The sequence below is a fragment of the Oryctolagus cuniculus genome, chromosome 16 (assembly GCF_051225735.1).
Source record: "Oryctolagus cuniculus isolate XC-2025 breed Fujian yellow rabbit chromosome 16, ASM5122573v1, whole genome shotgun sequence".
Taxonomy (NCBI): Eukaryota; Metazoa; Chordata; class Mammalia; order Lagomorpha; family Leporidae; genus Oryctolagus; species Oryctolagus cuniculus.
The window spans coordinates 32,455,110-32,472,309 of NC_142882.1; the positions used below are offsets into that span (position 1 = coordinate 32,455,110).

At 38.5% G+C, this 17,200-nt stretch overlaps 1 long non-coding RNA gene and 1 pseudogene across 1 annotated transcript; one reads left to right on the forward strand and one right to left on the reverse strand.

Annotated features, from left to right (window-relative positions):
* The first annotated feature begins 9,839 nt into the window (after positions 1-9,839).
* Positions 9,840-13,459, forward strand: LOC149121659 (uncharacterized). Its single transcript, XR_016222323.1, has 2 exons — positions 9,840-9,975; positions 13,024-13,459. It is a non-coding gene; the product is annotated as an uncharacterized LOC149121659 (long non-coding RNA).
* LOC149121660 (U6 spliceosomal RNA) lies at positions 12,722-12,789 on the reverse strand (annotated as a pseudogene).
* Positions 13,460-17,200: the final 3,741 nt, after the last annotated feature.

Here is a 17,200-nt window from a genome sequence, read left to right on the forward strand (position 1 = left end):
GTCACCAGTTGATGGACATCTGGGTTGATTCCATGTTAGCTATTGTGAATTGAGCTGTAATAAACATGAGGGTACAGATAACTCATGCCTGTGCATATTCTATTTCATTTCATGCGGATAAATTCCCAGTAGTCAGATGGCAGGATCACATGGTATGTTTGTTTTCAGATTTCTGAGGAACTTTGATACTGCCTTCCATAATGGTTGCACTAGCTTCATTCCCACCAACAGTGGGTTAGGGTACCTTTTTCTCTCCCTCTCCACCAGCCTTTATTGTTTGTTGACCTTTTCAAAAGAATTATTTATTTGAAAGATTGAGTTACAGAGATGGAGAGGCAGAGGCAGAGAGACAGAAGTATTTTATCTGCTTGTTTATGCTCCATATGGCCCAACAGGTAGTGCTGGTCCAATCGGAAGCCAGAGTCAGGAGCATCTCCCTGGTCACCCATGCGGGTGCAGGGACCCAGGCACTTGGGCCATCCTCCACTGCCCTCCCAGTCCAGTGCAGAAAGCTGGACTGGAATAGCAGCAACCGGGACCAGAACTGGCACCCATATGGGATGCCGTCTCCACGGGTGGAGGATCAACCCAGTGTGCTATGGCACTGGCCCCCATCAGGGATATTTTTCTATAGTACTCTCTCTCCACTGTATCTTTTTCTAGTTGAAGAATTAAGGTGATGCAGGATTAATAGAAGGAGTTTGAGAGGATTGTCTCTCTTTCAATTGTGTTGAATAGTTTGAGAAGCATTAGTTCTTTAAAAGTCCTGTAGAATTCAATAGTGAGGCTGTCTGATCCTGGACTTTTGCTTGTTGGGAGGGTCTTTATTACTCATCCAATCTCTGTCTTGGTTTTTGATTTGTTTAGCTTTTCTATGTGTCTTCATGACTCAATTTTGGTATATTGTGTATGTCCAGGAATCTGTTGATTTTTACTCTAGGATTTCCAATTTGTTAGCCGTCACAACAGATGCCCACATCCTATATTGCAGTGCTAATCTGAGTTTTGGGTACTACACTTCCTAATCAGCTTCATGTTAATATCCCTGGGAAGCAATGTATAATAGCTCAAATTCTTTCATTCCTGTCGTCAAATTGGAGAACTGTAACCTCAATGGGGACTTGAGAACCTGGTCTTGCACAGTGGTAGCCATATAGAAAGTGAACCAGCAGATGGGAGATCTCTCTGCTTCTCTTTCCTTCTCTCTTTGTCTCTGTGTGTCTCTGCCTTTTTATCATATTAAAATATTTAATTACTTACTTGAAAGAGTTACAGAGAGAGGGAGAGACAGAAATCTTCCACCACCTAATTCATTTTTGAGATGACTTTAATAGCCAGAGTGTGGCCAGGTTGAAGCCAGGAGCTTTCCCTCCGATGTGCATGGCAGCAAGGAGCTTTTCCTGCAATGTGCGTGGCAGCATCCCAGGCACTTGGGCCATCTTTCCCTGCTTTTTCAGTCCATTGGTAAGGAGCTGGATCAGAAATGGAATAGCTGGTACTTGAACTGGTGCACATACAGGATGCCAATGTAACAGATAGCAGCTTTGTCCACTGCACCACAACCACCAGCTCCTCTATCTGCCTTTCCAATAAATAAATCTTTTGAAAAAGAACTGAAGGTAGTAAAAGTCATCATGACTGAGCAATGGCAAATTTATTGAAGTGATCTATTTTCTTAAAGATCCTTTTATGAATTTGAAAGGCAGCACTAGATGGAGAGAATGGGAGAGATTGATCTTCCTCCTGGTTTGTTCACTCCTCAAATGGCTGCAATGACTGCGGCTAGGCCAGACTGATATCAGGAGTCAGGGGCTTCTTCCAGGTCTCTCACAAGGGTGCAGGAGCCCCAATATTTGAGTCACCCTGTGCTGCTTTTCCAGACACATTAGCAGAGAACTGGATCCGTTTGGAGCATTAATGTCTATGATACTCTCCTTGCAGTTGAAGGATTTAGAATCCATTTTGATTATGGGTGGGCCAAGTACAATGTCTTCCAATTGTCCAAGGTTTGGATTAGATGGGTTCTGAGAAATTTTGTTAAAATAGTTATTAATCTTGTTTAGACAAGGTCATAGTCAAAGTGGAGGTTCTCTCCTCCCTTCAGAGAAAGGTACCTCCTTCTTTGATGACCTGTTCTGTCCACTGGGATCTCACTCGCAGAGATCTTTTGCCAGAGTGTCTTGGCTTTCCATGCCTGAAATACTCTCATGAGCTTTTCAGCCAGCTCCGAATGCCTTTAGGGCTGATTCTGAGGCCAGAGTGCTATTTAGGACATCTGCCATTCTATGAGTCTGCTGAGTATCTCACTTCCCATGTTGGATCACTCTCCCCTTTATTTACTCCATCGGTTAGCGTTAGCAGGTACTAGACTTGTCTATGTGCTCCCTTTGACTCCCAGTCCCTCCACCATGACCAACTGTGAACTGAAACTGATCACCTGGAACAGTGAGATGGCATTGGTACATGCCACCTCAATGGGATTGAATTGGAATCCCCTGGTATGCTTCCAACTCCACCACTTGGGGCAAGTCAGCCTGAGCATGTCCCAAATTATACATCTCTTCCCTCTCCCATTCCCACCACCATGTTCAACAGGGATAACATTTCAGTTAATTTTCAACACTTAAGAATAACTGTGCATCAATTACAGATCTAAACCAGTCATATTAAGTAGAACAGATAAAAAAAACTACTAAGAGGGATAATGTATTAAGTTGTTCATTAACAGTCAGGGCTATGCTGATCAAGCCACCATTTCCCATAGTGTCCACCTCACTCCAACAGGTTTCCCTCTTGGTGTTCAGTCAGTCGTCACTGATCAGGGAGAACATATGGTATTTGTCCCTTTGGGACTGGCTTATTTCACTCAGCATGATGTGTTCCAGATTCCTCCATTTTGTTGCAAATGACTGGATTTCGTTGTTTCTTACTGCGGTATAGTATTCTAAAGAGTACATATCCCATAATTTCTTTATCCAGTCTATCGTTGATGGGCATTTAGGTTGGTTCCAGGTCTTAGCTATTGTGAATTGTGCTGCAATAAACATTAGGGTGCAGACCTCTTTTTTGTTTGCCAATTTAAATTCCTTTGGGTAAATTCCAAGGAGTGGGATGGCTGGGTCGAACCGTAGGTTATCTACGACCTTGTCTAAACAAGATAAGAGTCGGAGAACTCAGAGGGCTTCCATAGCCTTGGAAACTCATGACTGGAGCATAGGGAGATTACTGATGCCATAGACAGGAGTGTCAATTGGTAAAGTCAACAACAGGAGTCACTGTACACTTACTCCTCATGTAGGATCTCTATCCTTAATGTGCTGTACATTGAGATTTAATGCTATAACGAGTACTCAAACAATATATTTCACTTTGTGTTTCTATGGGGGTGCAAACTGTTGAAATCCTTACTTAATGCATACTAAACTGATCCTCTGTTAAAAAAAAAAAAAAAGAAATTATCAATTCCCAACTTGACTCTCACTGGGATTAAACATGACAATAGGTCTGCTCTGATTTCATCATCATTTTAAAAAAAAAATCATCTATTATTTTTCACTTTATGTTTCTGTGTGGGAGCAAACTGTTGAAATCCATACTTGATGTATACTAAGCTGATCTTCTGTATATTAAGATAATCAAAAATGAATCTTGATGTGAATGGAAGGGGAGAGGGAGTGGGAAAGGGGAGGGTTGTGGGTGGGAGGGACGGTATGGGGGGGAAGCCATTGTAATCCATAAGTCGTACTTTGGAAATTTATATGCATTAAATAAAAATTATAAAAAATAGTTATTAATCATAACTCTCAGTTTAAGCTTTTCTTACCAAATTTTCATGTTTGCTGATGTTTATATCTATGGGAAAATTGGCTCTCTGGATTGCAACCAATGAAAGCATCCAGACTAACAGTAATAAGGTCAACAGTCAGCAGAATGATGTCCAGCTGAACTGAAATAGCTTTTCTTATTTGGTAGAGGGGTTACCTCCTGCATTATGCTGACATACTGACATAGACAGTAGATATTGGAGCCTGTCCCTTCTGCCAAATGGAGAATACCATATTTTGGTCCATCATATATATATTTATATATTATAATATATATTATATATTATACTATATATTTCTATACATAATATAGAATTGCATATAATTATTATAAATATATAATTGTATATAATTATTATATATGAATTTGTTATTTATATATAAATAATTATTTCTGATCCAGCTCCTTACCAATGGATTGAAAAAGCAGTGAAAGATGCTCCGAGTACCTGGGTTCCTGGGACACACATCAGAGGAAAAGCTCCTGGTTTCAACCTGGCCACACTCTGGCTATTGAAGTCATCTCAATAATATATATATATATATATATATAAAATACATATAATAAATTATATAATATTATCTGTTTATAATTATATATTATATAATATATTGTATGATAAATTATAATATATTTTATATATGAATATATTTATATACATAAATATATAAATAAATGTAAATATATATATAAGGAATTTATTTATGTAGTTGACAGGTTTACTTACAGAGAGTGAGAAGAAGAGACACAGAAAGGTCTTCCATATGCTCATTTACTCCCCTAATGACTGCAATGTCTGCAGCTGGGCCAATCTGAGCTAGGAGCTTCCAGGTCTCCCATATTTTGGCAGGGACCAAAGCACTTGGAACAGCTTCTACTGCTTTCCCAGGCTATTGCAGAGAGCTGGCTGGGAAAAGGAGAAATGGGGACTAGAACTGGTGCTCATATGGGGTGCCAGCATTGCAGGTAAAGGATTACACCACTGCACCACAGTGCTGGCCCCAGTCTATCCTTTATTAAGGAGATCTCAGTAATCATGTTCAGGTATTGCTGTCCTATATTCATGGCCAAAGTCCTAGCAGGCAACATGGTTTGGAGAATCATAAGCACAAGGTGTGTAGGAGACTTCATTTCTCATACAGCACAGTTAATAACAAGGTTCCAAGAGGGGAAATTACTTGCATCATAGTCTTTGAGAACTAATGGACATCACAGGTGATCTAAAGAATTTAGAAGGTTTGTGAGCCCCTAGAGTGAAAAAGTCACTGGGAGCACAAGGACAGTGCCTAGAGTTTATTTTGATGGATTTTAGCCCCTTTCATTGGAGGGAGGCCCGAAGAAGCTGGACTGATTAGTAAACCTCAGAAGTGTCTTTTCAAGGTGAAGGCAAACTGAGACTGAGGGGTTTTTGGAAAAACGTTGAACAAAAGACATTTCCCACACGTGGTTAAGACACATCATTTATCTACTGATTTTCATCAGATCTGTTAACATTAGGTATAAGGTACAGTGGACATGGTGGATGGCATATAGCAATATGATTTTAGTAATATATCATGAGGTGCTTTTTTTAAATGGATTTAGCAGGTAAAATTGGGCTACCTAATGGGATGTAGCTGGAATAATCACCTTTTTGTTAAATAAATCTGAGGTAATAAATGTTAGTGTATGAAGACATTGAGTTTTCTTTTATTGGGCCTTCTTGGTTATTTTAATCTGGGATCTGCGAATTCTCATTTTCTTTATTTTATTCCTCATCATGTCGGACCAACTCTGCTGCTTTGGGGATTTTTTTAGTACATCTGACATTTGGAAATTTAGACAATAGTATAGTTAAAATGAGATGTACCAAGTAAAGTATTTATTTTTATTCTGATACATATTTTGGAATTCTTCTAAAATTCCTATTGAGTATCCTTGTTAAATTTAGTTGCATCCCAGGTTAAGACTTATTGGAGGCAGGCTCCATGGCTCAATAAGCTAATCCTCCACCTGCGGTGCAGGCACACCAAGTTCTAGTCCTGCTGGGAGAGCCAGATTCTGTCCCAGTTGCTCCACTTCCAGTCCAGCTCTCTGCTATGGCCCAGGAGTGCAATGGAGGATGGCCAAAGTGCTTGGGCCCCGTACCTGCATGGGAGACCAGGAGGAAGCACTTGGCTCCTGGCTTTGGATCAGCGCCATGTGCCAGCCGCAGCACACTGGCGGCAGCGGTCACTAGGGGGTAAACCAACAGAAAAAGGAAGACCTTTCTCTCTGTCTCTCTCACTGTCCACTCTGCCTGTCAAAATAAAAAATAATTTTTATAAAAAGACTTATTGGAGCCACTTTAGTGATTATACCCATGAAACTTTGTTAATAAATGCAAATAGAACCTGGGAAAATTGATGTATATCTTATGCTGTAGAGACTTAAGATTGAACATCTTTTTTTAATCTTTTTTAATTATATAATTTAAAAACAAATTTTAGATTTTTTTTTTTTTTACTTTACTAAGTCACAGCTCTGGCCCCATTAATATGACTTAACAATGTTTTTTCCTCTCAGACTTATCTCTATTGTTTCAGTTAACTGCATGCCTTTTCTTTACATTCAGATTCCCTCAGCTGTCAAAGCTTATTCATCTTAATTCTGTTGTTCCTATTTCCCTCCCTTTTATTCTGTCCCTAGGCTAATTGAGATCATGATTCTCCATTCCTTCTGTGTGGTGTCACAGTAGGCTTGAAGTGTTCTTTTTCTCTTCTGATTTCTAAAGAAAGAAATTATGTATTCCCCCAGTTTAGATATTTTAATAATGCACTCTAAAACAAAGGTTAAATGTTCTTAATTTGACAAGAATTTTCGGGGCCGGTGGTGTGGCATAGTGGGTAGAGCCACCACTTGCAGTGCTGGCAGCTCATATGGATCCAGATCTCTGCTATAGCCTGGGAAAGCAGTAGAAGATGGCCCAAGTCCTGGGCCCCTGCACCCATGTGGGAGACCTGGAAGAAGCTCCTTGCTCCTGGCTTTGGATTGGCACAACTCTGGCCATTGCAGCCAACTGGGGAGAGAACCAGTGGATGGAAGACCCCTCTCTCTTCTCTGCCTCTCTCTGTGCAACTCTGACTTTCAAATAAATAAATAAATCTTTTAAAAAAAGATTTTTTTCTAATTTTAGATTTGTTCTACTTCATTGCCACTTCAGGGTGTGTGTAAGGAGTGCATATCCAGTTTTTCTATTTTGGAATTTGGGGATTTTGTATTAGCTCTGCTGTGTATTCATTTTTCTTGAGCATTGGTGATATCTTCTCCTTAGTTGTATTAAGAGAGAGAGCAATAGCCCTCATGTCTTTTTAGGTAAGTAAGACATATTAAAAACAGAGCATTCAGTATACATTCATAGTATTTTGACTTGTTCAATTGATTTTCCTGACCTCCCTTGGATATTCTTGGTCTTTGCTGTACAACTTTCTATACTCATTAATTCTTTGATATTCCCAAATCCAGAAAATGAATGACTCAACAGCTGTGTTCCTGTATTTGCTGGGACTCAGGGTAAGAAGCAAAGTGGAGGTGTTCAGGAATCTAAAGTTACATGCTACATAGCAAAGCACATCATTTCCTATACAAAGTGACTGGGAAATCCAGAATCTTTTGCACACATATTGGATCCTGAACTATTACTGGACTATTCAGTAAGATTTTAATGTATTTATTTTCTGTGTGTGTGTTTGTATTTCTAAATAAACTCTGCTGGGCTACTTAACATTAACATGTATTGCAGAATTCTTTCATCAGTTTTTACTTTTAAAAAGTTTCTCTTTCAGTTTTATGGGAGAGGTTAGAAGTTTCCTGCTATGTAACTGAAAGTTCATTCATTCATTAAAGTTAAAAATATTTGTTGCAAATTGGTAGAATACTATTAATTCTCATGTGATTTACATGAAACTAAATACATTCTCTATTTTGTTTTGCTTAAAATTTCTGCATGTGTGGACTTCTTTTTTCCTTCTTGCCCCAAATCCCTTTGTGTATTGGGATGGCAAATGGGTTTTACACTGGACAAAACATGTTATTTTGGCAAAGAAGTACTTAGCCTTCCTGCTTCAAGTATTCAAATATTGCATTGGAAATCAGTATATTTGTTTACTGTACAAATGTCCTTCATACAATTTTGTAATCTTCTGGGATGGGAGAGGAAGCAGGAAATAGGAGGATTATGGGTGGGAGGGATGTTTTGGGGGAGGGGAAGCCACTGTAATCCAAAAGCTGTACTTTGGAAATTTATATTTATTAAAAAAATTAAACAATTTTGTAATCTTCATCTTCCTTTTTATTTCATCCTTTTTAAAAAAAAGATTCATTTATTTTACTTGAAAATCAGAGTTACACAGAGAAGGAGAGAGAGAGAGAGAGCAGTCTTCCAACCGCTGGTTCACTCCCCATTTGGCCACAATGGCTGGAGCTCTGCCAATCCAAAGCCAGGAGCCAGCAGCTTCTTTTGGGTCTCCTATGCAGGTGCAGGAGCCCAAGGGCCTGGGCCATCCTCTACTGCTGGATAGTAAGTCTTACTTGCCTAAAAAGATGGATAGTAATTTGAGTAGCCAGGACTTGAACTGGCACCCAATTGGAATGTCAGCACTGCAAGCCACAGCTCTACTTGCTACTCCACAGCATCGGCCCCCTAAATTCTTATGAGTATTGCTACACGATTGGAATTTATAATTGATAATGCTGAACAATTGAAACTGTCTTATTTACAATTGTAGGACTGGATATGGCAGTTCTACTTGAAGTAAAGTATGTAGCCTGCTTATTGTATGATTTTCGGAAAAGCATGTATTTATATATAACAGCAGATCTGTTAATCATTTAAAAGTGAATTGTCATGATTACCCAGATGTAAAGAATGCAATATGTGCTAATGAGTTAGCAGTCACAGACATTTAGAATTAGAGGGATTTTAGAACTTTTTCAATACTGCAGTTTTTATGAAAAACTAATAATTTTTTTTATTTGACAGGTAGAGTTATATACAGTGAGAAATCAGAAAGGTCTTCCTTCCATTGGTTCAGTCCCCAGATGGCTGCCACAGTTGGAGCTGTGCCCATCCAAAGCCAGGAGTCAGGTGCTTTCTCCTGGTCTCCCATCCGGGTGCAGGGCCCAAGCACTTGGGCCATCCTCTACTGCCTTCCCGGGCCATAGCAGAAAGCTGGACTGAAAGAGGAGCAACCAGGACTAGAACACTTTGCCCATAAGGGATACCAGCACCACAGGTGGAGAATTAACCAAGTGAGCCACGGCGCTGGCCCCCGATAAATTTACTCTTAACAAAATATCAAAATATCTTATTTAGTATAAAGTTAGTAGTGAAAAGAGACTACCTTGTTGAACACAGAAATTTGAGATTATATTTCTTGGTATTAATTTGCATCTTAAGGCTTATTGCCTAGTTTATTTCAATATTTCAATCTAATATTCCTAATAATATCTTGTACTTAGTGGTTCACTGTGTGCCAGACAATATTCTTTTGATTTTTTAAAAGATTTATTTATTTATTTATTTGGAAGTCAGAGTTACACAGATAGTGAACAAGAGGAAGAGAGAGAGAGAGAGAGGTCCTCCATCTGCTGGTTCACTCCCCAGATGGCCTAAAAGGTCAGAGATATGCCAATCTGAAACCAGGAGCCAGGACCTCTTCAGGGTCTCCCATGCAGATTCAGGGGCCCAAGGACTTGGGCCAACTTCCTACTGCTCTCCCAGGCTATAGCAGACAGCTGAATGGAAAATGGAGCAGCCTGGACTTGAACCGGCCTCCATATGGGATGCCCCCACTGCATGCAGTGGCTTTACTAGCTACACCACAGCACTGGCCTCAAGACAATGCTCTAAAATGATGCATTAATTATTCCCAAATATTGAAAAGTGGCATGGTACACATTTGAATGTGTTGTTTTGTACTAGTTGTAGAAACAGTTTAAAATATATTTAGATTTAAAAATGTAAGCTTTGATCTAAAGGTTTACTTTCCCTTAAGGTGCCTGTTTGGAAACTGAGAGATCATTGAAGTCTCAAGATAGAGTACAACTGATCTTATCCAAGCCTCCTTTATCACATGAGGATGCTAAATGCCAAGCCCAGAGAAGTAAAGTGAATTGTTCAAGGTCACATAGGTAAGTTGTGGCAGGGATAATTCTGTATTAGCATTAGGTATCCTGATACATAGGCCACTGTTCTGTCAATTTTGTACTCCTTCTGGAGTTAAAGATTCTAAGTTGTGGAAAATTGAATTTGGAAATTTAGTGGTTGCTATGTTGTTATGGTGAGAAATTTCTGTGTATAGCTATGAGTTGCTTAAATTTTATTCAATATATTTTTCTAGTATGTTTGCTATTTATTTGAAATGTATAACAAGTAGCTTCATCTATTTGCCAAAAGAATTTTTAAAGATTTATTTATATTATTTGAAAGTCAGAATTACACAGAGAGAGAAGGACAGGCAGAGAGAGTGGTCTTCCATTCACTGGTTCACTCCACAGTTGGCCTCCATGGCTGGAGCTGTGCTGACTGGAAGGCAGGAGCCAGGAGCCTCTTCCTGGTCTCCTATGCAGGTGCAGGGGCCCAAGGACTTGCACCATTTTATAGTGTTTCCCAGGCCATAGCAGAGAGCTGGATAGGAAGTGGAGCAGCCAGGTCTTGAACTGATGCCCCTATGGAATACCAGCACTGCAGGTGGCAGCCTCACCCACTATGCCACAGTGCCAGCCCTTGCCAAAAGAATTTATAGAAGCTATTCCATATATACACTTCACAATTATTTAGTTACTTGACATGAACTATCCCTGCATATTTGAAAATTTTGAATGGTATCACTTGGGTTTTAAGAATGTTATATTTTAGGTCTCTTAATATTTTTAGTGATGATGTTTTAAAGGCCCTTTCTGTTTTATGAAAAATGATAAGGATTTTGTTTTACAATGGCCATAGTATTACTACTTAAAGCAATAGATTAAATAAAACTTTTAAACAAAGTCATTTAATACTGAATTCTAACACACTGGTATATTTTAAAGTGAGAAGCCGGATTTCTTTCAGATATTCTAAAGAAGAATGATAATCAAAATTGAAGACATCTACAGTTTTTAATCACTTGTTTTAAGTATTGGTCATAATGGTCCAATTTTGAGTTTAATTTTAATTAGCTTTTAAATGATTCAATATGTTTTATAGAAAAAATTCGGAGAACATAATTATATACTCAACCTCCCTCCCTTCTTTTTCCTTCTTTGTCATTTTTTTTAGCTTATGAAATGACATTTTCAGTTTACATTACATTAAAAAGGGTTCTTGAATCAAGGGACAAGTTTAACAGGCAAAAAGCAAAAAGATCGTAATTTAGAGGGAATATAGACAATGGCTCTAAACAATATTTGAATATCACATCTAAACAATATTTGAATAAATTGATAAATATTTTAATTTCTCCTACTAAAATGCTCAAAGTCTTTAATTATTTATCAAATATTAGTGCAAAATTATGGATTTAAATGATCCCAAAAAGTGATGAATTTTTGTGTAATAAAGTCCAATTTTTGTCAAGGCTTTTTGACAGTCTCACAGAAAACTTATGTTTGTGAATGGGAAGAATAATACCAAAATATCCATACTACCAAAAGCAATTTGCAAATTCAATGTAATCCCAATCAACATACCAACGATGTTCTCAGAGCTAGAAAAAATGATGCTAAAATTCACATAGAAACATGAGAGATGCTTAACATCTAAAGCAATATTATAAAGCAAAAAAAAGCTGGAGACATCACACCATATTTTAAGACATATTACAGGGGTCAGCACTATGACAAAGCAGGTAAAGTCACCGTCTGCAGTGCCGGCATCTCATATGGGTGCCAGTATGTTTCCCAGCTGCTCCACTTCTTATACCCCTCTCTGGTATAGCCTGAGAAAAAAGTAGAAAATGGCCAAAGTCTTTGGGCCCCTGCACCTGCATAGAGACCTGGAAGAAGCTCCTGACACTTGGATTCAGATCAACAGAGCTCCGGCCATTGTGGCCATTTGGGGAGTAAACCAGTGGATGGAAGACCTCTCTCTCTCTCTGCCTCTACCTCTCTGTAACTCTGCCTTTCAAATAAATATACTGCAAAAAAAAAAGAAGAAGTGTTAGCACTGATATAATAACAGACACATAGTTCAATGGAAAAGACTTGGTAGCATAGAAATAAACCCAAATTTCTACCAGCAACTCATATTTAACAAAGGAACTAAAATGAACTGGAGAAAGAAGAATCTCTTTCACAAGTGGTGCAGAGGAACTTGATTATCCATATGTAGAAGCCTGAAAAGAGACTCCAACATCTCTTACACTATGTGAAAGTGAACTCACAGTGAATTAAAATGTAATCATAAGACCCAAACCCAAGTAAACATAGGGAAACTCTAAATATTGTCAACACACAATAGCTTTTGGGTAAGATTCCAATAGCAATAGTCACAAAAATAAAAACAGAGACATTTGAGTATATCCAACTAAGATACTTCTTCACAACCAAGTAAACATCAGAGTGTAGATACAATGAACAGATGGCAGGAAAAATTAAAACTCTGAATGTTTACAGATTTCCAGAACATTTACATGAATTGGAAAAACTCCAAAAAATACAGTGAAGAAACAGGCAAGGATCTGAATAGACATTTCTCAGAAGAAATGTACATGGTCAAAACATGTGAATATGCCCGATGTCACTAGCCATTATGTAAATATAAATCAGAACACCATATCAGTCTCCAACACCTGTGGGAGAATACAACACTCAGGTGTTTGTGTGTGCAGCAAGTGGGTTTAGAGGACCCTGTTCACCTCTGGAGAGCAGAGCCTACAGGGAGGTAAAGAAACCTTACTGCGCAGGGGCATGCTAATCTTCTCTGTATCATTCCAATTTTAGTATATGTGCTGCCGAAGCGAGCACATGTGCTGCCGAAGTGAGAAAGAGATGAAAAGAATTTATCTCAGCTAGCCACTAATATTCAAGAAACAAGGTCTTCAGGAAAGCCAACTCAACTGACATTTTCATGTCATTGTTAAATAAAGGAAAAATTATCTAGGTTCAGCAATACGTAGTTTATAAGAGAAAGACTACAGAGTAATTTCCTTGGCATAGAAATAACTTTTTTTTTTTTTTTTTTTTTTTTTTATCCATGAGGGCTTGCTATCACCACCACACACCCACATCCCATATACAAATGCCTGGCTTGAGTGGTAGCTTCTCTGCTTTGAGGCAAGTTTCTGCTAGTGTGCACCCTGGGAGGAGACGGAGGATGGCAGAAGTGCTTGGGTCCCTGCACACAAATGGGACATCCAGAATGAATTCCCAGTTCCTGGTTTTGGCTTGGTCAAGCTTTGGCTATTGCAAGTGTCTGGGGAGTGAAGCAGTGGTTCCCTCTTCCTGTCACTCTGCCTTTCAAATCAATAACTGTTGTTGGTAATGACTAATAATGATATTCACTGATTGTCAAATTTTGAATCTATTAATTATAGACAATTTCTCTTTGTATTTTTAAACTTTCATAATGTTCTGTAGCCAATTTCATCACTAGAAATAAAAACTTTTCCTCAAAAAAAAAAAAAAAAAAAAGAAACCTTACTGCTTTCCTAATGTGCTTATTAAGTTCTTGACCAGCGCCTGTTAGTCTTGCCACAAACTTTCTAGTCTTACTACTTTCCTTCTTCTTCTTCTTCTCTGTGACTTGTAAAATAGTATACATTCTATATACTGTGGATACTTTTGATTTATTTTATTCCTTCGGTCTCCTATGAAGTTCCTCCACAAAAGCACAGCCCTCAAAATATTCATTCATTTATGCAGTCTGCAGATTTCATGAGCTACTAAATTCCAAGTAGTATGTTAAAGGCAAGATCTGGGCCTAAGAGAAAAGTGGTCTAAATTCTGTGCCTAGAAGAGGATTTGGGACATAGTAGAACTTCAGTGAAGTGCTATGTGAATGACATGCACTCATTAAATGAGTAATCTAAAGCATACACTTCATTTAAGCAACACAGCAGCCCTACTCACCTCAGGTAGAGCAATTGAGAGGAATAATGTGAACAAAAATAAGACATCAATAAGTTGAATAATAACAGAGAAAAAACAAAATGAGATAGATGCCAACATTACTGAGCTATTTTTGAGGAATTAAATTGATAGAGGGGCTGGCATTGTGGCCAAGTGGGGAAAGCTGCAATCTGTGAGGCCAGCATAACATCTGAGTTCCACTTTGAGTTTAGGAATCTCCACTTCCAATTTAGCTCACTGCTAAACACCTGGGAAACCAGCAGAAGATGGACGAAGGACTCAGGTCCTTGCCACTCATGTGGGAGACTTGGATGAAGCTCCTGACTCCAGCATGCCCCAGGCTCAACTGTTGAAACTCTCTGGGGTGTGAGCCAGCAGATGAAAGCTATCTATGTCTTTCCCTCTCTCTCTAAATCCACCTTTCAAATAATAAAGATTTAATAAACAAATTAACTGATTTCAAAATACACAAAAACATGAACAATACTATATCATTTTTATGCCAAACTGATAAAAAATAACAAATGCTAGAGAGCACATGGGAAAAGAAAACCATCATATATGGTGGGTGAAAACACAAGTTAGTACAGATGTTATGCAGAACAGTATGGTCATTCCTTAAAAAGGATAAAAATTGGGGCTGGCGCTGTTGTGCAGTGAGTTAAAGCCCTGGCCTGAAGGGCCAGCATCCCATTTGGGTGCCAGTTCTAGTTCCAGCTGCTCTTCTTCCAATACAGCTCTCTGCTATCTCCTGGGATAGCAGTAGAAGATGGCCCAAGTCCTTGGGCCCATGCACCCATGTGGGAGACCCAGAGGAAGCTCCTGTCTCCAGGTTTCATAATGGCATAACTCTGGCCTTTGTAGTCATCTGTAGAGCGAACCAGCTAATGGAGGACCTCTCTGTGTCTCTACCTCTATTGTAACTCTTTCAAATAAATAACAAAAATTAAACTAAGATAAAAATTGACCTACCATGTGAGAGTTATCTTGCTCTTGGCTATATAGAATAAGGAAATTTTATTAGAAGGAAAGGAGGAGAGCATATCAAAGATACAGCAATTTTCCCATAACACAGCCACTATAACACAGTTCACTGCAGCCAGGATTTGAAACCAATCTAGCTGTCCATCAATGAAAAACAATGGACAGGGCAACCTCTTTTAGATACAAAAAAAGAACAAAATATTATTAAATTAATTGAAATAAGCCAGAAGCAGGAACACAAATGTCACCTGGTCCTTGTCGCATGTGGAAGTGAAAGAAAATAATGGATCTGAACACAGAACTGTGATTACTAGAGGCTGAGAAGGGAAGCAGCTAGGGATAGAGGGGGATTGGATAATAGGTATCAAAAATCAAAGAGGCAGAAAGAACTTCTGGTGTTCCATAATATAATGAGATGACTACATTCAACCATATTAGGTTCTGTGTAAAGAACTGAAGGAGAGGAGCTGGTAGTCTCAAATCATGGAGAAGAATTAGAAACTGTAGTTGCTTGGGGGCCAGCATTGTGGCACAGTGGGCTAACACCCTGGCCTGAAGCACCAGCATCCCATGTGGGTACCAGTTCTAGTCCTGGCTGCTCCTCTTCTGATCCAACTCTCTGCTATGGCCTGGGAAAGCAGTAGAAGATGGCCCAAGTCCTTGGGTCCCTGCACCCAAGTGGGAGATCTGGAAGAAGCTCCTGGTTCCTGGAATCAGATTGGCAGAGCTCCGGCCATTGTGGCCATCTGGGGAGTGAACCGGCAGAGGAAGACCTCTCTCTCTCTCTGCTGCTACTTCTCTCTGTAACTCTGTCTTTCAAATAAATAACTCTTTAAAAACTTAATAAAACTGTAGTTGCTTAGCTTGATCACTTTTTACTGCATAAATGTGTGCAAATATTGCACTACACCCTGTAATAATGCATGACTAGGACACATTAATCACAAATTATTTCAATGAAATTTTAAAAATTAGAAGCATTTCTTTATATTAACAATGAACTATTTGAAAATGAAATTAGAGAAACATTTCCATGCATAGCAGCATAAGAACCAGGAACCAATGTCTTAAATGTTATCAGTGATGAATCAGATTCACAGCCCCCAGCACTCAGTTTTTGCCATATACTTTACCATGGCAATTGTGGGCATATAGTAGTAAATCAATGGACAGGAATCCTTTGTCTCTAAATCTGCTAAATAAATAAACAAGGAATTCATCAAAGAAAAAGAGATATCAATTTGGATGCCAGGCACAAAAACACATGCACTTGAGCTATCCTCCAGTTTGTGATGCCAACAAATCTTTCAGACATGTTACATTTTCAGAGACTTTTCTGTAATCTTGCTAAGCTTTCTGGAAATCTGCCTTATAGCAAAGGGTTTCCCAATTCCATTACACTCATGATATTTCTTTTGTGTGATATATTAGTTTACCATCTAGAGATAATTTATGGTACAAAACTTTTCTATGCATGCATGTTTTCTCATTTGTGAGTCTATTCATGGGAATTGAAGACTGATTTATAACAGAAATACATTTTCCAAATTCATTGCATAGACTTTTGTTCCTTATGAATTCTCTGAAGTCTGTTGATGTCTAATTTCTGGCTAAAGGTTTTATTGTATTTACAGCATGCAAAGACTATCACCTTTTGTGAATTCTGTGTCTATACAAGCCTGAAATAAAGAAAATGTTTTTGCACAATCAGTATACGCCTAAGAAACCACCTGTGTCAATTCTCTGATGTACCATTGACTTCTGACTCTAATAATATTTATAAGCTTTCTCCTTTACATGAGTCTCTGTTGGATAGGATGTGATTTCCAGCAAAAGGTTTTGTCACAATACTTACATGAATTTTGGAGAAAAACTCTTCCACATTCATTATATTGTTAAGGTCTCTCCCTTGTTCAAATTCCATGATGGATTATGAGGCATTACCTATGTGAAATGACTTTCTCACATTTATTTCATTCATTAGATATATATGTTGTGCATTCTGATATAAGGAGAGATTTGGGCAGAGCTTTCCAACACTCATTACACCCATAAGGTTTCTCTCCCACGTGAATTCCCTGTTGTCTTATGAGGTATGGCTTCTAATTAAAGGGATTTTACTTTCAAAGGAGTTTTTCCCTATATGAATTTGATGATGTACAATGAGGGCTGAATTATGGTAAAAGGCTCTGAGTCATTACATTCATAAAATTGCTCCCCATGAGAATTCTTTTATGTTTGATGAGGTCTGATTTGCACCACAAAGGCTATTCACATGTATTATATTCATGCATTTCTCCCCTTGGTGAATTCTCTAATATTT